The sequence below is a fragment of the Prionailurus viverrinus genome, chromosome E2, assembly GCF_022837055.1.
Source record: "Prionailurus viverrinus isolate Anna chromosome E2, UM_Priviv_1.0, whole genome shotgun sequence".
NCBI classification, from domain to species: domain Eukaryota; kingdom Metazoa; phylum Chordata; class Mammalia; order Carnivora; family Felidae; genus Prionailurus; species Prionailurus viverrinus.
In genome coordinates, this window is record NC_062575.1 from 11,528,879 (window position 1) to 11,549,602 (window position 20,724).

At 41.9% G+C, this 20,724-nt stretch overlaps 1 protein-coding gene across 7 annotated transcripts in view; it reads right to left on the reverse strand.

Annotated features, from left to right (window-relative positions):
* Nucleotides 1–20,724, reverse strand: part of LOC125153213 (metalloproteinase inhibitor 1-like) — a 37,560-nt gene that overhangs the window by 15,036 nt on the left and 1,800 nt on the right. For 2 of the 7 annotated variants that reach the window (XM_047836122.1, XM_047836121.1), the window contains exons 1-6: nucleotides 18,038–18,147; nucleotides 16,396–16,488; nucleotides 16,000–16,120; nucleotides 5,890–5,977; nucleotides 5,253–5,328; nucleotides 4,014–4,157 (exon numbers count right to left, since the gene is read on the reverse strand). The gene's annotated coding sequence lies outside the window, so the exon portion shown is untranslated. Of the gene's footprint in view, nucleotides 1–4,013; nucleotides 4,158–5,252; nucleotides 5,329–5,889; nucleotides 5,978–15,098; nucleotides 15,163–15,999; nucleotides 16,121–16,395; nucleotides 16,489–18,037; nucleotides 18,148–20,724 lie in introns of those variants that run through there. The other 5 variants (XM_047836124.1, XM_047836125.1, XM_047836123.1 and 2 more) reach the window with 5 other exon arrangements.

Below are 20,724 nucleotides of genomic sequence, written 5' to 3' on the forward strand. Positions count from 1 at the left end.
CCATGCTGACAGCAGCGAGCCCTAAGTCTCTCGAACTTAACAAACTGTGAGATCACAACCTGAGCTGAAATCTGATGCTAAACTGACTGAGCCATCCAAGGACCCCATCCGGTCTCTTAATTATTGAATAGAATAACGATGAAGGGGAAAGGAGAGACTTTGGAAGTTGGTAGAATGTTACAAAACGTATGGTAGTATTTTTGGAAGGGATTAAGCCAGTGCTATGTCTTGGCAAATGGAAAAGTCTAGGTTAAATAAATCCAACAAATGAATAAACATGTATTATTGGTGTGATCAGCCTTTCTAGCATTCATCAAAAAAAATCTGAATATTAAAAACAAGCCACCTACTCAGTGCTCTTTGCATTCTACAGACTTTAGAGTAAATGAATCAACAGTTAAGAGGCTTTACACAGAAATTAAGAAGGAGGAGCTTCTCCAAGAGGAAGATGATGCCAGAAACTTTATACCTACCCACCTTATTACTGAGTTGTCCTAAGGAATGCTAAATTAGTTAAATGTCTAAATGTTATACTTTCTCCTCAGTTTAGTTTTATTAATGAAGTATAGATAAGCTTCTTCAAACAAATATTTGCAATCTGAGAGACATTGGAACACCAAAATATCAGAGCTAGCAGGAATCCATAGTGTGACCCATCTGATAGATGAGAAGGTGGGTTGGGAGAGGGAAGTGGCAAGCCTGAGGCCACCCAAAGAACAGGTGGCTAAGGTATTGCTCTGGAGACAGCCAGTGTGGAGCTCTAACCTCCCTGAAGATCTAGGCCTTTGTGTTTCTTTCCATCTCATACGGGATCTCAGTCCCTGGAAAGTGCAAGCCAAAGACGATGCCCAGGAGTTGTTACTTACGTAGCTTTATTAAAGTATATAACTGATACACAAAACCTGCACATATTTAATGTGTAAGATTAAATGATTTTGGGCATATATGTACACCTGTGAAATCATGATTCCGCTTATATAAGGTACGTAAAACAGTCAAACTCCTAGAAGCCAGTCAGGTTCTTGTGCACTGTCCAGGGTGGGACAATGCCTTCTTAGCTCACTTAAAGGCAGTTGTCCTCAAAAGTTGACCACTAGATGGCAGAAAAAATCCATGTACCTGATAGGGAGGCACCTGTTCCTCAGATTTTGGAGCTCTGAGTATCTCTGAGGAGACAAGCTCATCTGCCTGGTGAGTCTGGAGAATTAGGCATCAGCCTACCACCATGTCAGTTCTGCAAGTCTGCATCTCTCTCAAGAGTCCATTGGTTAATTGCATCCTTCTTTGCAATAAAATATATTAGAAGGAAATGATCTAGTTGGAAAACTATTTTTGAAAAGGTTTAAATGACCATTAGGTAGTATTTCATATTCCTGAACTAGAATTTTCTACATTACAGAAGAGATTATTTGACAACCCGGAGAGATGAATCTCTAACTGCTAAAGTGGCATCTGAAATATTTTTAGACAAAGGGGAGGGAGGTCATCAGCCTCTGGAGTAAAGTCAACGGAGGCAGCCAGATACTTCTAGCAATAATAATAAAAGGCTCATCTTTGTTCAACACCTACCATGTGCCTTTTATTATTATTGCTAGAACTGTGCAAAGCACTTTATATTGGTAAATTGACTTAATATTCACAACAATCATTAAGTAATGCATATTAAATCTGTTTTACAGAAAAGTATACAGAGGTCCAGAGTTTAATTAATTTGCTCAAGGTCATATAATCAGGAAAATGTGACTTAAAAATGTATATAGACTGCACAGAACTAACAACATGGTGCTTGATGTCAGCATTGTTAGGGCCTTATGAATCCAGATGAAAAGTAATTGTCCCTTTGGGCCTGGGACTCATGTGCGAAGAACATTTCATTACTGAAACATTGGAAAAAGTGGATCTGGAAAACAGTTTTAGCTGTGTTACTCTGAGTAAGGATGAGCAGAAGTTCTTAAGGGAGCATTGTAATATACCTAGGCTGCCGTTAGCAGAGTGTTTTAGACTAGGACCAGTCTGCTGGCTCCAGGTCGCATGGCCTTCTGCACAGCGGAGTAGTCAAGTCACACATCTTGGCTTCTTGGAGCAGCCAGCTCAATCTGTCTTCCATTTTCTCCACCGGCAAAGCACATCCAGCCTGACGTACTTCTCTGGTGTGTAACTTGATGTTCAGGAATTTTGTGGAACACGTCAGCACCCGTGGGACAGAGTAAGCTTTGTCGGGGGTGTGGCGTCCTGTGCCTAGAAAACCACCTCTCGGCTCACTTGGCCATGTCCTGACACTCACTGAGGTTGTTAGGATTCTTGGTACAAAGTAAAAGAACCCAGCTCCAGACAGCTCATTAAAAAGGTGGCTATGAAATAAATTTAAATATACCTCATAGTACATAGAATGGAAAGCGGCTAGACTTCAGGTTGAGATTAGAAACTGGAAAGATCCTGAGATCTTCTCCCTTCACCTCCTGTCCCCACCTATACTTCTCTGTACATCTTCATTATTCTTGGTTCTTAGCCCTGAACTTTTCCTGCTGCTTAGTAAAAATCCTGGCCATCCAGGGCTCTGAAATCCCCATGGTATGTGTTCTGCCACACAAGAAAATCTGACTTCCAAGTTTCTCACAAAAATATATGATTCTGAGACATTCTGAGACAATATTGTGCAAAGACCTTAATTCTTCTGGCTCAGGCCGTAACAGGCTTTAGAAGCTTTTTGCTTTGCTTTTCCATCATGATGGGGGCTGTTCTTGCTCACTTTCAGATAAGGCTGTATCAGCTCTGCTAATATAACCTGTTAATTTCAAAGGACTTTGTAAGTTGGCTGTGATTCAGATTCTCAGAATTGGGAAAATCTGTGTCTTTTGAGATAGGAGAGTTCTTTTCTTTCTCCTTTTAACTTTTGTTTTTTCCCCTAAAATATCAGAATGCAATTTTTCCAGGTGCCACGTGGCTCCTCCACAACATACAGACTGCGGTAGTTGTTTTTAACGAACGTTATCACCAGCCGTTCAGCCGTGGCAACTTTTGTTTCAGTGTTGTTGTTGTTGTTGCTTTTAACTTTGGGAGGTGACAGAGAACTCCTTGTAAGATGCACACACCGAATGTCACCGTCTGCATCACTGATATTCTCCCGGGTACCAGGAACTCGGCACTGCAGAGGGAGCCAGCACTCATCCTGTCTCTAAGTGTGCACACACAGGGAAAGCCTTAGGTAAGACTGGCAAGTGTCAACAGGCGTCACTATGTTTGCACCCCAGTTCTCTCCTGTGTTGCCCCCTTTCCCCGGCAAGACCACCCTGGTGTGATGAGATGTGGGTATGTGGAACTTGTCTGGTTGCCTAAGAATTGCTAAATGGGATCCAAAGCTGAAGGAAGAGGCATCAGAGCTCAAACAACTAGGGACAGATCCCAGATCCCAAGAGAAGTCTCCAAGCTGTCTCTGCTGCCTCAGTGTCATTCCTCACCCTTTCCTGCCAAGCTTATACAAACAGAAGATTTGGAAGAGGAGGGTGGGCTGTACTGTGGCTCTTCCCACCATGATTTTCCACCTATGTTCTAGCCTTTTAGAGATTCTCCAAGACCATCCTTTATGAAGGACACAGGCCTTGGGAAAACAGATAAGCATTCTTTTTCCCCAGCTCTGTATGTCTGCACATACAGGAAGACGGCCTGTGTCAACAGGGAGCAGGAAGGAAAGAAGACAGAGTGCAGTGGAACCCAGTTATCTTGGAGGGTCAAGGTCATGAGAGTGACCCATGGGTCAAGAAAAGTCTACTAAGGGTCTTGACCTTAAAACCAATAGTTATTATGAATTCTTTCTCATGCCACAGGCAAAAGTCAGTTTCAGGTAGATTACACATCTAAATATGAGAGAGAAAACAAAGATGATTCCCATCTATGATTTACAACATCCCCACGACCCCGTGGCCGGCAACACTTTCTTCCACCGTACACACTCACATGTACTGTAGCAATGCTATTTAGTGCCAGGTGTTTTATAAAGTTTATGTTCTACTCACACAATTCTATGAGGTAGGAGTAACTCTCCACTTCTGTCTGGGAAAACACAATTCCATATCTGACTGGTTGCAAACTTGACAGGCACGCGTTGAGAAGTCTGCTTGGAGTTCTCATCCGAGCGCTCATCTCAGCCCACAAGTTGGCTGCAATGACATTTCTAGTTAAATCAGGACTCCTTTTCATACAGAAGTGTTAGATATTGCAAATTGAGAGAAAACAAATCTAATATTCATTAAACACCTATCATGTCAAGGACTAAACTAGCTCATTTATATGCTTATTTTGCTCAATCCTTACAACAGCCCTATGAGGCAAATATAATTATGCCCATTTTTATAGTTAATAGAACTGATGGAGAAGTCAAACATCCTCCCCCCAGGTCACAAAGCTAGAAACCTGGGTAGGAGCCAGGACTGGATCAAGATAGTCATCTACGTTTACTACCCATGAAATAAAAAGGGTAGGGGTTATCTGGCTTAGAAACTTTTCAGAGCATATGCTATTCACCTTTGGCCTCCACTATGGGATACTCTTCGTTTTCTTTCCATGGAACCAAAGGGATTCCATGTTCTTCCTTTTCAACGGCCAGTCAAGGGGTTATTTTCCAATTATACTGAAAGATCTTTGGGGCTAGATTCACTTGGATTTTGGAAATTTGTCCTTAATGACTTTAAATGGCAAGTTCAGTTATATAGGACCATGGATGTTCTATGCTTGATATTTCAGGGCAGTGATCCATGCTTCCTTTAAAAACTTAGAGAGATTTAAATTTTCAATTTTATCGGATTCATAGAATGGGAAAAAATATATGGAAAGGTACTATGGGGCACAGAATTTTTTTTTGTTGTCATTTCAGGAAAGTTTTCTTTATTGTCCAAAAGTTTGTTTTTAAATAAAAGTTCAGAGGCAGAGACACTATCACTGATGAAGATCATTTATCTCACTCTTTGATTCAAACCTTTGTATTTCTGGCCTTCCCCTATTTTTCTCCAAGATTATAAGCTTTTCCTGTGAAATCTGTTTTCCACTCAGCTTTCCTCCAACCTCCCCACACTCCCTACCCGGTAAGCACTGGAGACTCAAGAAACAGATGGTAAACTTGGCCTGAAGATGGAGAGGGCCATGTGAAAGTTGTGAGAAGGAAATGAGTTTGTCCCTTCTCGCCCTCCTGTCATCAGGAATTGGGCAGTGACTGCCATGTCTGTGGAAAAGTCTCACATATGGTATCACAAACTAACCTCAGCATGATGCTGGAACAGTAGGTGGAACCAGAAATGTCCATCCTTCGAGGTGATAAAGCCGTCTGTGACTTTCCTAGGAAATAATCATATGTGATAGTTGGATAAACCCATCCATGACATTTTTAGGAAATAACCATATAACCTTATCTTGTATTTCAAATTACTTTAGGTATTTGGTAAAAAAATCATGAGTTTGTGCCACTCCTCTGAGAAGTGGGTTTATCCTGGTTGGAGAGTCAGAGAATAATAAGGTTACGTAGTTGCCAAAATAATTTACTTAGAAGGATAGCATCTGGTCATGAGAAGTTTAGAAACTTGGATTGAAGGTTTGGGGATGGCGGTAACCTATAGAAGGAGGAAGGTTCTTTCAACTTTAGCTTAGCTCAGGGAGAAACACGGCAGGACAGACCTAGCAGCAAAGTTATGTTCAGATCGTACTTGGAAGGAAGGCAGCTGATGACTGACAGAATGCCTGAAGGGGACAGTGTCCCTGGATGGAGAAACTCCACAGAGCAGGACCAGGCAGAATATGCCAAGTCTGTGGTGTCTGTGCCATAGAGGACAATGGCTTCCTAACACCAGACACTTTATTCTGATGAGTTGAGAACTGGAGTTAAATTTTAAGAAGTAGTACCTGACATACCACTTGTTGATTTAATGCACGTCTCCTTGAGGAAGGGTCTGTCTCTTTAACTCTTGTTTCATGTTATTTAAGGGTTAACCTAAAAACAAAGTTATGTTTGGTTAAACAGCTTTATTTTTTAACTAAACTGCATTTTATTAAATGGCAAAAACAACAGCAAAGAAACGGGAAGATGTGGGGAGCCTGGGTGGCTCAGGTGGTTAAACATCTGACTCTTGGTTTTGGCTCAGGTCATGATCTCACAGTTCGTGACTTTGAGCCCATGTCGGGCTCTGCGCCGACAGCGCGGAGCCTGCTTGAGACTCTCTCTTTCTCTGCCCCTCCCCCACTCACATGCGCACACTGTCCCTCTCAGAATAAACATAAAACAAAAGCAAAAAAAGAAACAGGAAGATCTGATGGAATTAACTATGGTTTGAAGTCAGACATTGCTGGTCTTCGAAATCTTGATCTGCCACTTCTTAGCTGGGTGACTGTAGTTAGAGCACCTACTTAGTTTTCAGCATTCTTGTTTTTAAAACTGGGATAATGGTATCTTTTAGTGTTGCTGCGAAAAACAAGTCAAATAATAAATGAAAAACCCTAGTTTAGTGCTTGAAACTTAGTATGCAACTGATAAACAATTCTGGTAAAAGAACATTATGTCAGTCTCTTCGTTATGCACATCAAAGGAGTTATATTTACCCCTAAACCCTTCTTCCCTAGCTGGCACCAACCTTTCTAAAAAACATGGAAAATACAGGTATAGGGTTCATGAAGAAACAATTTCTTGATAACTTATTTTGCAAATGCAAGGTATTTTAGTAATGGCAAATCCACGGCTCACAGCTGCAAAACTTACATGAAGTTTCTCCTCTTCCCATCGTAAAATGCTCCAGAGATTTGCACTGGGTGACTATTAGAATTAAGGAAAGACCATGACCAAGTCTTTAAAACCCCCAAATAAGAGGACAATTGGGTACACTTTGGGAAGAAAGGAAGCATTCCTTTACCTTGGTTAAGTAGATGAAGCCACCAGTACTCTACCTGAATGACAAACATAGTTGAAGTCGCACATGCAGGTCATGAGGAAATAGTTGCTCCTCAGCGGTTAAAATCTAGCAGGTATTTAAAGAACATTTGGAGATGTGTAGCTTTCGGCCCAACTTCAAAATGGTTTCACAGGGGACAGCTTGAGCGAGAACTGACGATAGTAGTGTTTAAAAAGTGAAGGGATCGGGGAGATCCAGGCCTTCTCATTCCTTTCAACTCCCATTTCCCAGAGCTCAGCAGCCCCCAGCATGAAGGTGAGGTCTGCAAGAACTGGTGGGAATCAGCTTCATGATCAAAGGAGCCAGCCAAGGAGCAGCACAATGGTGGTTTTGTACGAAGACAAAGCAGATGGCTGTGTTTCAACCAATTTACCTCTTTATTCCATCCTATTAATATTTGCAGCCAGGGATAAAGGTTCTTAAATACTTTTTGCAGCATTTCACTGTTTTGCTGAATTAGAATAACAACATAGAGGGCTGTGGCTGCAAGGAATGGAAAATGATTCTGCGCAGCTTAAATGCAGAAGTTATTTCAAGTCTTATTGGGTAGCTCATCAGATTGAAAGAAGAATTGAAAATCAATCAGCACAGTATCAAGGTAGGTCTAAGAACCCCGTAGCAGGAGTGATCAGTCAGTCTCTGTGGAGACTGATATACAAATGGCTTAGATCTACCTCCACTCCCATGATAGGTCATTCTTCTTGAGACTCAAGTCCTGGGAAAGGGAGTTGAATTATCCTGAATGTCCAGTGGGGAGGGGAAGAGTACAGGGCACTGTGATTGATACAACGAAAGATGTTGATCAGTTTTGCAAAGAAAAACCAAAATAATATTACTCAAAGAACTCTGGAAGTATTCTGGGCAGGCAAAGCCTGTCTCTACAAGACACATCATTCTGGCAGGTAATGATTTTACCTGGAGTAAAGCTTTCCCAGTAAATCAGGTGCTAATGATGAGTGAAGTATAACAGGAGCTAATTATCTGACCGACACCTCACTCCTATTAGAGCTCAGGAATAGCGGGCACTTTGGCATAGATGATTTTACAATAAGTAAGAGGGAAGAGAAAGAAAGAAGAGGAAGGGGGGGAAAGGGAAGAAGGAGAAAGACCCAGTGGCTCACAAGAAGCCATGATAACCCAATGAGGGCTTGGGGGTGGTGGTGGAATAAATATCTTCAGCCCTTCCATCTTCCCTGTGTGCAACATGCTTCACATAGTTCTGTCATCATGTCACAAGGCACCTGAAGAAAGGGCAGGTAGAGCCTATTCCCAGAAAGAATATCTTTCTCCTAGATCAGCACTGCCTACAAGAAATATAATGCCAACCACGTAAGTAATTTTAAACTTTTTAGTAAGGCACACTACAGGTAAAAATTAACAGGTGAAATTACTTTTAATAATATATTTTGATTCATTATATACAAAATATTATCAGGCAAACATATAATCAATGAAAAAAATGAATGAGATATGTGACCTTCTTTTCACACTAAATCTTTGAAATCCAGGGTGTAGTTTACGCTGACAGCACATCTCAGCTGGGACTGGCCACCCTCCAACAGCCACATGTGGTCAGTGGCTACCATATTGGACAATGTATGCTTAGAAAATTCTGGCATCCTGGCTTTGCTTTGCAACATCGAAGTAACTGAACAATTATTGTATGATTATACAATTGTATCTGGGGTATGTGTGAGGGTGGGGTGTTTTGGTTTTCTTTCATTTTAAGCAAAAGGGAAACACACTTTATTTCCATTCCATGTTTCCCAAGCTAGGACATTGTTTCTGTTCAGATTCACAGTTGCCATTTTTTTTTCCTAATCCTGTTCTGGGAGGAAGCCAATGTTCTGTGAAACTTCAACAACGGTTTCTTGGGAGACAAAAGAGAAGACTCCCATACAGATGAGGAACATGAGGCCAAGGGAGACCAAATAACTTGCCCAAAGATTGCAGGCTGCATGGTTGCAGAGCTGGGATCGGAGCCCCCATGCACGGCGCTCCCATCTGTGGGTGCAGAGCTGCCTCCTCCGCGGTGTGTCCCTGACCTTTGTCCTGCATCAGACCCACTGGTGTCTGGCCCAGCGACTTCTCCAAGTCCTCATTCCCGTGCTATCGCCTCTGGTGTGTGGCTTACTGCTCCCTGGTTTTCCAGGTGAGGATGGAGGTGGTCAGAAGGATAAGTGCCCTGCTCTGTGAGGGTGAGGAATGGACTACGGGGAAGAGAAAGCCGCCTCTGAGTCCTTCCTGTTCAGAACACTTATTCTACGCTCTACAAAGGCAGACTCAGTTGTCTAATGACTCCGCGTTTGATGATGCACACTTTTAAAGCTTCATTCTTTTGGGTACAGGGAGGCCATTTGAAGGGCATAGGAGGGCTTGGAGAATGACTGTTCTCACTGGACTCGCTTGGCTCCATTAGTAGCACTCTTCCAAGTCATAGGCTGGTGTGGGTCACTTGTAGTTTTTTTAAATTGTAGCTTTTTTTCTGATTACGACAATAGTACATGATTAATGGAGAAAATGTGGGGAAAAATAGGTCTGCATCAAAACACAAGTAAATAAAAATCACCTGTATTCCTAGAAGGCGGGGAAAGAAAGGCTCAAAATGTTGAATTCTGATGTTTCCTTCTGATATTTTTCAAAAATATGAATATGACATGTATACAGTTTGCAGTTTTAGCGAGATTGCACCGTATGATTTGTTTTTTAACCTAGTTTTGCCCTTTGCTTCATTGAGGCCTGTGGGTAGATTGCGGTTTCTAGTCATTTTCCTGGGCTGCCAGAATTGCTTTATACAAGTCCTTTCTCACTGGCCTAATGACCTAGCTGAGGCTGGACCCAGTTCCCCAGGTCTCTATGGATGGAAAGCTTCGATCAGCTACTCTGACTCCTGCTGGATTCCCAGGACTGAGGATTCCAATAGGTTAATTTCTCAAAATATACAAAAACTTGCTTTGGCCTGCTGGACAGCTCCAAATATAGCCGGAAGCGTGTCGAAGACTTCCGTGGGTTTGGAAGAAGGGTGTTTACCAGCTTGGGGCTTGGAAGGGTGTGTGGAAAGGGATACAATACAATAAGTAGAACACAGGTGAATAAATGTGAATTCTCAGCCCGGTCTGTGATGGGCAGGCATGGTTACATGAAACCTAGGACGCTGCCACGTGGCCAGCTCATGCTTGGTTCCCTCCACCCCAACACACACCTGAGCAATCCCAAGGGAAGGCTTAGCTTTCCCCTCTTTGGGGATGTAGGACCTAGATGGGCCCTGAGAAGAGGAGATGGTTGTCTAGGTGGTACGTGTGAAGGCAGGGGACCAGCGATGCTGATGCGTGTCTGCCCCATGACTTCATGTTCCCGTTCATCAGGTACATTTGGCTAGAACGATGGGTTCCTCTTCCGTTGAGGGAGTGAACTTTTGTTTCCTTTTCCTAAGAATCAGGAAGCAATCGATTATCTTTCACAGTAACAAGCAGCAAGAAGCAGTCAAAATTTCTTTTCCTGGTTTTTTCATGGATACATTTGTTGACCAACTCCCTGAATTCATCATAACATGTGCTGATAACTGCATGGGAAAAGCAAGGAGAGAGAGATTTTTCCACCTGTGAACATATGAATAATGGCATTTGTTTTTCCTTTACTTAAAAAAATAAAACGTACTGTCTACAAATACTGAAGATGACAGGAGTATACGCACAGATAATTATATGAATTTAGCGATCCATTTGTCTAGGGAAATCAGCTTTGTTTCAAAGAAGATTAAAGAACAGTGCTCTCTCAGAGTACCTTTCTCTGCTGATCACCTTCTGATTGTTGACAGGGAGGTTTGCCAATTTCTTTTTCCCAGAAACTTTGTGCTCATGTCAGGATTCTCTCCAGCAGTGTTCCTGCAGAGGTATTGATTGTTCTTTCCCGGAGTAAAAGAACAGCCAAGCCCACCTTCAGCGAGGCCACTCTGGCTCTAGAATGATCAAACATTCTGCCATTTACACACTATGTAGCTCTGGGCAAGTCACACCAGCTTCAGGAGCCAGACTCCTCACCTGCGAGACGGGGATGAGTCTGTCTCCCTCACTGGGGTATGGTGTGGACACAAGGAGGCGTGACTGAATGCTGAGAAAATGCACGGCTGATAAAAGCAACAGTGTTATTGTCCTCCTCTCCCTCAGAACCGAAGGACAATGCCAATCCCTGCCATTTACTGAGCATGTGAGTGTACTGGGTATCTAACCGGTATGTTCTTGTTTAATCCTTGGGACATCGAAACAATGTGATGAAGTGAGTATTACAAACTCACTTTGCAGATGAGAAAAACGATTGATTTAGGGATTCTTTTCATTATAAAGGAAAGAGCCAGAATGTGAGGCCAGAGGAGTGAAACTTCAGAAGGGATCATCGCCAGCACTTACCAGGGTTCTTCCTTACAGGGGATCTTGCTGCCTGATACATCCCCAACAAGCTGGCGTGTGTGTGTTTGTGTGTGTGCGTATCTTACCACGTGGGAATAAACTAGGAGTAAATGTTAGGCACTCAAAAATACGCTTTCCCCAGAAGGAGACACTGCCCGTTTCTCTCATCTCTGCACTCCTGAGTGGGTGGAAACCAAGCACTGTCCCAGGTCCCCTTTGGCATGGGGGAAGGCTCCCGTTCAGAGCACCCTTGGCCACGCAGAGGCAACCGACCACTCAGTCCCTCGATACAGACTCGGAAGCTTACTGGAGAGGCTGCGTCACCCCTGCAAGCAGCATCTACCCCTGTGCGCACCTAGAGGGGCGGTGAGCTAGGCCTGGGAGACAGTCCTTCTCCACCTTCCCAACATATGCTACCAGTCAGCTGCCCTGCTTCTGAAAAGAGCCTATTTATTTTCATTACTAATATATGGCTCTCCCCCCTGCTACAACATTGCTCTGTGAACCTTTCCTCTGAATCCCCGAATTCCTTCTTGGGCTATGTTCTGTGCTAGAAGCTTGGCAATTCAGCGGTGACCGGGACAGGCTTGAGGAGTGTCATACTCTCTGATCAGGACAACAGACAACAGGCAAAATATCCTGAATTAGTATTTGCAGGAGATCCATGTGCAGGTACAAGAAGTGCAGAATACTTTGCAAACATAAGACTGGGGGCCTCTGAAATCCTCAGTCTCAGGTCCTCACCATTAAAATTGGTAGTAAAATTTCTTCTCATGCTGATAATAGCAGATTTTCTGAGAGTCAAATTATAAAGTGCTTTGTCACTTTTAAATGTCTTATGTTATTTTTCTGCTTTTTAATAGGATTATGAGGATACCTAAATTATGAGGAAGCATATTACCATTACTGATTATAAAATAATCTTAATCACATTTAATATTTTTCCTACCTTCTCTACAGACGAAGTAATTCCACTTCCCAAACCTTCTTTGAGATAACATATTCTAATCCTTCGTACAGATGTGGATAGAGCCCTTCCTGGACAAAACTGCTAGCTGTGGGGGTCATAGGCAATGAGGGCCAAAGGGGATAGGAGATCGCTCAAGAGAACATGCCTTGAATGTCTACCATATGTGAGCATCTCACAGCTGCTTTACAAGATGGGTGTTCTTTTTCCAGTTTTCTGAGAAGGAAGCAGTTTTTAGGGTTTTCATTGAACTTGTCAAGGCCACTCAGCAGGTGGGTGGTGCAGTCATCAGCATCTGAAGCCTGTGCTCTCCCATCAAGCCAACAAGCATCCCAGGAACATTAACTTTGCAGCCTTTTTGCCCCCTTGGAGGTGCTTACTGAGCTGGCACTTTTCTGGTTTAAAAAAAAAGGAAGTGGATGGACATTCACTGAAAGTGTTTTTGACTTAGCTGGGAGCTCCCCATCCCAGTGCTGAGCTCCTGGAAAATGGAAACTCCCTTTTGTGTTTGGTTTTTGATACTATGAAGCTTCTAGAAGGTATGCAATACAAAAATTTAAACTGAACCAAATGACCCCTTTCAATGTCATTTCTATTATAAAAAATGACTCAGAAATGGCACTGGCTCCCTTTGGCAGTATTTCAGATGGAGCGAAAAGTCTAGAGAAGCAATTAATGGTGTGCATTCTCGAGTCTATGGGGGCACCCTCAGATCTGGCTCCCCACTCCACTGACTCAAAATTCTTGCTGAGGCTTGAGTTCTTTTCTGGAAGGCACTTCTCCAAGTTCTACATCTGGCCCTGCTCTAATTCTTGGTGACCACAATGAGGCCCGTGCTCTGTAGCCTGCCAGGGTACAGGGTAATATTTCCCATTTGCTTTCTCTCCTCAGAAAAACTATTCAATGCAGAGAATTAAAAAATGTGGCAGACACAAGCATTTTTTTTTTCTTAGCAGCAAAGTCTGGGATATATGCCCTTCAACAGCAATTAGGTTTCTTGTTCACTTCAATCTCCTGTATTATCTTACACCTTGGCATGATTTCTGATGTGACATTTTCCTGTATAGACACAAGGTAAGACACTGACACTCACTTTGCATTTGACAGGAAGTTGTTAAGGCAGCACTCACAGTTTGGAAGATATAGGAAAATAAGTCATCTTTGCATGACTTATTCCCAAAGCCCATTATAACAAAAAGCCCCTGATAATTCCAGTTCATATTAAATTTTTGCCATTCAGAGAAAGAACAATTTGGGCAAATAAGTGCTCATTAAAATTTATTTAGAGGGAGTATTTTCCATTAGGGTATTTCATTATTTAAGAAGAAAATAGAAGCCTATGTAGTAACGCATAACTCTCACACCAACATGGCATTTCAGATAAATTACATTTGGATAAAGATGAACGTGTTTGGGTTTGGAAGGCTGATTGATTCTAGCAGGTACTGTAGTTGCATAATTATAAGCCATGTTGAAAGAAGTTACTAAAAAACAAGGATGAACCCAAAGAAATCCACCAACAAGCCAATACAAAATTATTCCATGCTGGCCTAATTTTTGTTCCTTTGGGAACTGAGGTTTGGGGCGCCCATATGGAAGGAGCAGGCCTGTGTGCATTCCTGAGACTGGGTGGTTAAAGGGATAGAGAGGCAGTTTAAGGAGTCAACAGGGAATAGTAGGCAGTCTCAAGAATACAGACCCTACCTCATGGCATCACATTTCATTTTTTTTTAAGGCAAAGGAAAGATGACTTGGCCAGATCTGGGGTTGCGCCCACCAGGGAGCAGCCGTGAAATTTAGGTAATCACACATCTGTCTTAAAGAGCTGCATTTTCCATTCATAACTGGCTTAGTAACTTTTTTAACACAGACTCACAGCAAGTTCTCAGGATGCCACTTTTTGCCTCAAGGCTCTCTGCCCAGACACCTCGGATGATTAAGCTTTCTCTCTAAATAGGTTCTAGTACCAATTCCAATGTGTGTATGTGGTGGGGGCGGGGGGGGGGTGCTTCCCACACCAACAAGCAATTCTCAGGATACCAGCAGATTGTCCTACAATCAACTCAATTCCGACACCATCTACCTGGAGACGGCATCAGATTCCACAGGTTAGAGGCTCAGTCCTACAAGACTGTCCCCAGCCCCCACCCCAGCCCCCACCCCAGCCCCATTTACATGCCAGTTGCAAGCCCAGGCTATTATTTGCACTTCTAACTGATTGGCTATACACTGGAAGTTCCCAAGAGCCTCTACAGTTGATTAATTTGTTAGAGTGGCTCAAAGAACTCAGGAGAAATATTTTACTTCCTGGATTACTGGTTTATTATAAAAATATAGAGCTAATAAGGAATAGCCAGACAGAAGACATGCAGAGGGTGAGGGGTGGGAACCGGGTAGGGAGCTGCAATGCCCTTTCCAGGGGCGCCACCCTCCCAGCACCTCCACGTATTCACCCCCCTGGAAGCAATGTGAACCCTGCTGTGCTGGGTTTTTATGGAGGCTTCATTCCATAGGCATGACAGATTAAAATCGCTGGCCAATGGAGATTGATTCAAACCCTGGCCCTTCTCTTCGCCTTGGAGGTCCGGGGCGCCAGGTCCTGAAAGTTTCAACCCTCAAATCATGTGGTTGGTTCTCCTGGCAACCAGTTCCCCATCCTCAGGTTACCTAAGGACATTCCAAAAGTCACCTTGGTAACAAAATGAAAGACACCTCTGTCACCCTCTGCACAAGAAATTCCAAGGGTTTTAACATCTGTGAGCCAGGAATAGGCTGATAACCAAATATATTTCTTACTGTCCATCACAATATCACACTCTCCATCTCCTACTCAGGTTTTCTTCAATGAGCCCCCTTTCTGCCTCCCCATCTTCCTCAAGTGGCATCCTCTGCACATAGTTGCCATGGTTACTTGTCTTTCTGTTGTTCCTACTACTGGAATCCAACAAGTTTCACAAACCCTCACCTCACCTCTCAGAGGGTACATTTACTTTATTTACCAGTTCCAACTTGTACCCCTTCCTCACTCCTCAGCCTGAATGACTACATCCTGCTGAGCCAGAAGAGTGAGCGAGCACAGCACAGGTAGGGAGAGCTCCACATGATCACCCACGGCTTTGGTACCTGGGCCAAGGAAGTCCATTACCTACTTTAAGCCTCAATTTCAACATTTAAGAAATGGGCATAAAACATCCATTTCAGGGAAATTCTGGAGATAAAATGATATAATGTACAGGAAAAGGCAAGCAGGTTGTTACTGATTCAACAAACATTCATTAATCAAGCAACATTTTATGTGCTGTGAGCTACACAGTGTTTCCTGGTCCTTGTTTTCGTGATCCTTGTCATCTGCTGTCTGGAATGTGGTTGGCAGTCAATTAAAAACTGAGGGTAACACTACCAAAAAAACAAACATTTTCTTTATTCTAGGTTATTAAATTAAATGCTTAACTTCTGCTTTACTCAGCCCTGTATATGATCAACATTTATTTAATATTCTAAGCAGGTTGCCTGCCACAGCTTAAAACTTTTGAATGCCAAGGGCCAAATCAGATTCTTATCTCATACAAAGAAGCACTTGGTAAATCTTCTGATGGATTTCAACCTTCTGTCATTTAGCATATATTAGGAGTAAGTCTCCTACATCCCATTCATCAAGTGATGTCCAACATGATTAAGATGTGAAATATGTGCTTACCCAACTGAAAGAGACAGTTGCTAGTAAGTTAAAAATCGGTATCATTCTTCTCCATGTTTCCCAAACTCAGTAATTGCTGGCTAACTTGAACTTCAAGGATAATTGCCAGGAATTAAAAGACCTGTAAGGTAAAATGAATTTTAGTTCTAGACAGACCACCAGTATTTTCCTTTTTCTTGTCCTACATTTAAAAAAATATCATTTATCATGTTTACTTGAGCAGCTCTGATTCCTCAGGGAAACAAAACTGATAGTAAGCTATAGAGATAGTTTCCAGAAGTATCAAAATAAAGCAGGAAAGAGGAAATCAAGATATTTAATTTTTCCCAAGATATTTCTGGAAAACCTGGAGCTCTAAATCCCATGCTCTTAGTTGATTATTCTTCGTATACGTACATTGCCATCCTAGCGAGGGCCCACTTTGCATTCTCATGTTCTTTCACTGGTGTCAGACTTGAGTGGGGATAATGGGGTTAATGCAGGACCTGTCTGGCAGTGAAGGTCAGGGACATGTTTTCAGTCATGGAACTAAGAAATGCTCGGACTTGCTGACATCTATATCTTCACGTACCTAAACTCTCCTAACCAATATATGTTTAGTTTTAATTTTAAAGCCTTAACTTCAGAACTCAGAGTTTTTTTTTTTTTTTTCAACGTTTTTTATTTATTTTTGGGACAGAGAGAGACAGAGCATGAACGGGGGAGGGGCAGAGAGAGAGGGAGACACAGAATCGGAAACAGGCTCCAGGCTCTGAGCCATCAGCCCAGAGCCTGACGCGGGGCTCGAACTCACGGGCCGCGAGATCGTGACCTGGCTGAAGTCGGACGCTTAACCGACTGCGCCACCCAGGCGCCCCAAGAACTCAGAGTTTTTAAAAATTTTTAAATTTACATATTTATTTTGAGAGAGAGAGTGCCTGCATGAGTCAGGGAGGGGCATAAAGACAGGGAGAGAGAGAATCTCAAGCAGACTCTGTGCTGTCAGTGCACGACCCAACATGGAGATCAATCCCACAAACTGTGAGATGAGAACCTGAGCTGAAATCTAGAGACAAGACTCTTAACTGACAGACCACCCAGGTGTCCCTCAGACTGAGTTTTAGTCTCACATGAGATGCTCATTAAAGTCAAGAGTTATTTATTTATTTTATCCTTATGCAATGGTTATTATCAATTAAACGGTAGTGGTCAAGTTAAACAGCATTGTTCTCCTACCAACAATCGTGTATACTTCAAATTCATTTACATAATGAATACAAAATTTAACTGTTTATAGTTTATAGGGGCCAGATAAAGAAAGAATATTATGATTACTATTTTTAAAGTACATGATCAACCAGGACATTCAGTTGAGATCCCATAAAGTCAATGCCATGTGGGCAAAGACATTATGCGTTAGGACAAAACTGTTGTACATCCAACCTAACGAAACCTAAAAGTGGGCCTCACCAGAAACAAAGTGATCTGTTGGTATTTTAACTGCGCTTAGGACAAAAGCCAACACTCTTTAGGAGAAGATAACATAATATGCAGTCTCATTCACAGTGTCCAGCATGCAATAAAAAAGTAACCACACATGGTAAGAAGTGTCCAGTTATAAATAGAATAGTCAATAGAAACAGACCTAGAGGTGATCCCAAGTTGGCAGGCAAGGGCTTTAAAAAAGTGGGTAATGTATAAAAAATAAAATGAATGTAACATTGAATATTTCAATCAAAAATTGTGATCTATAAAAGTAATCAATGTCCTAGAAATGATAAAATACAGTATTTGAAGTAAGGAACTCTTTGAATGGATTTAACAGTAAAATGAACACAACAGAAGACAGGATTAATAAATCTGAAGAAATATCAAAGCAGAGGTCAATGTACATGAAGCATGAAGAATGAAGAAAAACAACAAAAAAACCCAGAAATAAACAAAAAGAAAATGTAGGACACTGTCAACAAGTCTAAAATATGTGTCATTGGAAAACCAGAAAGAGAGAAGATGTACAGAAATTATATTTCAAGAAATAAGAGAGCCAAGACTTCCAAACCTGATGACAGACACTACTCCATTGACCAAGAACTTCAATTAACACTAAGCCAAAGAGCTACAGAAAACACCACACTCAGGTACATTACATTTAAACTGCCAAACACCAAAGATAAAGAGAAACCCTTAACGGTAGTTGAGCTATGTGTGCATTTTGTTGTTGCCATGGTAACCTTTAATAGCAGAGCTAGGTGTACATTTTTTTGTTGCTATGGTTACGTTTGTCCCATAGGGGAAGAGGAAATGGGTAGGGATTTATGCCTTTTGTACCACCCCATCCTCCATCTTTCTTGTAAGCACCCAGTGATGTCCACGAAGAATAACCTGTGAGTTGGTACAAAATCTCTTTGTGTCTGAGAACCTCAGGAGTTCTATACTCTCACACTTGCCCATGCTTGGTCTTTAGCAACTCATTAACACTTTTTTTGCTGAAATATGACCCAGTTGCTTGGCTTGGTGAATAAATTAGGATGGTCTCCTTATTCAAGGCATAGTTGTGTTTGTGTCAAGTTTTCTCTGACTGTGGGAAGCCCAACCTACGATGGGGGAAGGAATATTTGGTCAACCTTGTCAATGGAATTAGTTCTATTGGTCTAAATTCACTTTCTGCATCCAGCCCAATGCATGGTAACTATTGCATTTGGATGGTTCCTTTTCTGGGAGCAAAGGGCTGTGGGTCCAAGCTGTTGATACATTTCTAAAACTATGTATTTATTTTGTGATTTATGAAATCTTATAGTCTTTGAGATGAAGTGTGATAATCTATTAATTCCCTTTGGAACTTCATAATATGTGGATACATGCAGAGCAGAAGGAATCTTCCTAGACCCTTGACAGACACAAGTGCTTTCAGCATGAACTGCTCACAACTACAACTCACACTGGCTGACGCATGACAACTGGACTTTCTGGTGGAAGTGCACTTGTAAGATTTGAGGTCCAAACTTTAGAATCATTAATGTAAAAAGATCGAAAAGGGGAAGGCACTTATTATGGGGGAGGAGGGATCTCTTTTACCATGATACCAGACTTGCTGGTGTCTTATTTAATAGCCATTACCCCCCATAGCTTTTTTTCCTTTTATGGTGAGGTTCTTCCTTAAGCCTGTCATGATACTAATTCCCTTGGTCAAGGGCTGGTTTAGGAAGGGACATGGGAAAAATTATGACCAGGTGATGTGTGTTTATGGGTATGGATGAGAAGAGTGCTGGGTGGTTTGCTAATTTTGTTGTTGTTGTTTGTTTGTTTTTGTGGAGACACTGTGAAAGCATACCTTCTTCTTTCATTGGATTTTTTTTTTTTAATGACACCTGGGGTGACAGCATCCAACTTATGTCCTAGTAGAGTAGAAAGAGAGAAAGAACATAACTCCTTGACAATGACGGTGAGACACTGAAATACAAATTAAGCAGTCATATAAAAATCTAAGCAATATACATAAATCGTGGAATGACAGTATTGATAACTTGAGAAGTATATACCAGCACTCTAATTTTAATAAGTACCTTATTTTCTCTAATAATAAAATGAAAATACCTCCTTAGTGAAAAAATAAATGTAATACAAAAGGGTATCAACTTAAACATGGACCTTTCTCTGTACCACATTCTCCCTCTCGGGGGCCGTCCAGCTCCTCAGAAGTAACCATGGCCTTTGTTCAATATCCTTCTCATTCCTTTACCTTGTATTTGAGCCCTAACAAAAGGCTTAGACATACACATACAGTTTCATTTCACAAAATGGAATCAAGGCACACGCATGTATCTTCATAGTGATTGTTTACTTATTAGGCTATATTTCTGATTCACCACATACACTGTATATTTATGTACATAAAAAAGCAATTCAATAAGACTCTGGGAAGAGGATTTGCTGCACCGGTGGCTATGCCTATTTAAATTTTGGCTGATGCTACCACACTGCTATCTAAACCAGTGTTAGCAGGTTATGCTCTCACCAGAAGCGTGGGAGAGAAAGCAATTTTATATTTTATGGAAAACTTTGGAGAACAGATGACAATCAAACAGAGAAGTTGTTTTCTGATAGGTATCAGATTTTTATTTTCTACACCCAATTCCCCTTCTAGAAATTAATCTTACAGAAATAATTACACAACAAGATCTGTCATAAGGATGGCAAATACAGTGATGCTTGCATCTTGAATTGGAGACCACTAAATGTCTGGCAATAGGCAATTTGTTAAATAAATTATGATATGAAAGACTGTGTGCTTGAGAGATTTAATATGTCCCATAACCACCCAGCTCAGGGAATATTTGTTCTAAGAACATAAGCCCTAAAATCTAATGCTCTTAGTTCCAGCTGTCTGTGGACGCTTCCATGAACATTTAACCCACAGGTAAGGGATCTAGCAAATGAAGCAGCAGAAAACAGGATTTCAAATTTATATTCCCAAATGGTTCCTCATATATTGTTTTAAAAAGACAAAAACACGGGGCGCCTGGGTGGCGCAGTCGGTTAAGCGTCCGACTTCAGCCAGGTCACGATCTCGCGGTCCGCGAGTTCGAGCCCCGCGTCGGGCTCTGGGCTGATGGCTCAGAGCCTGGAGCCTGTTTCCGATTCTGTGTCTCCCTCTCTCTCTGCCCTTCCCCCGTTCATGCTCTGTCTCTCTCTGTCCCAAAAATAAATAAATGTTGAAAAAAAAAAAAATTAAAAAGACAAAAACCC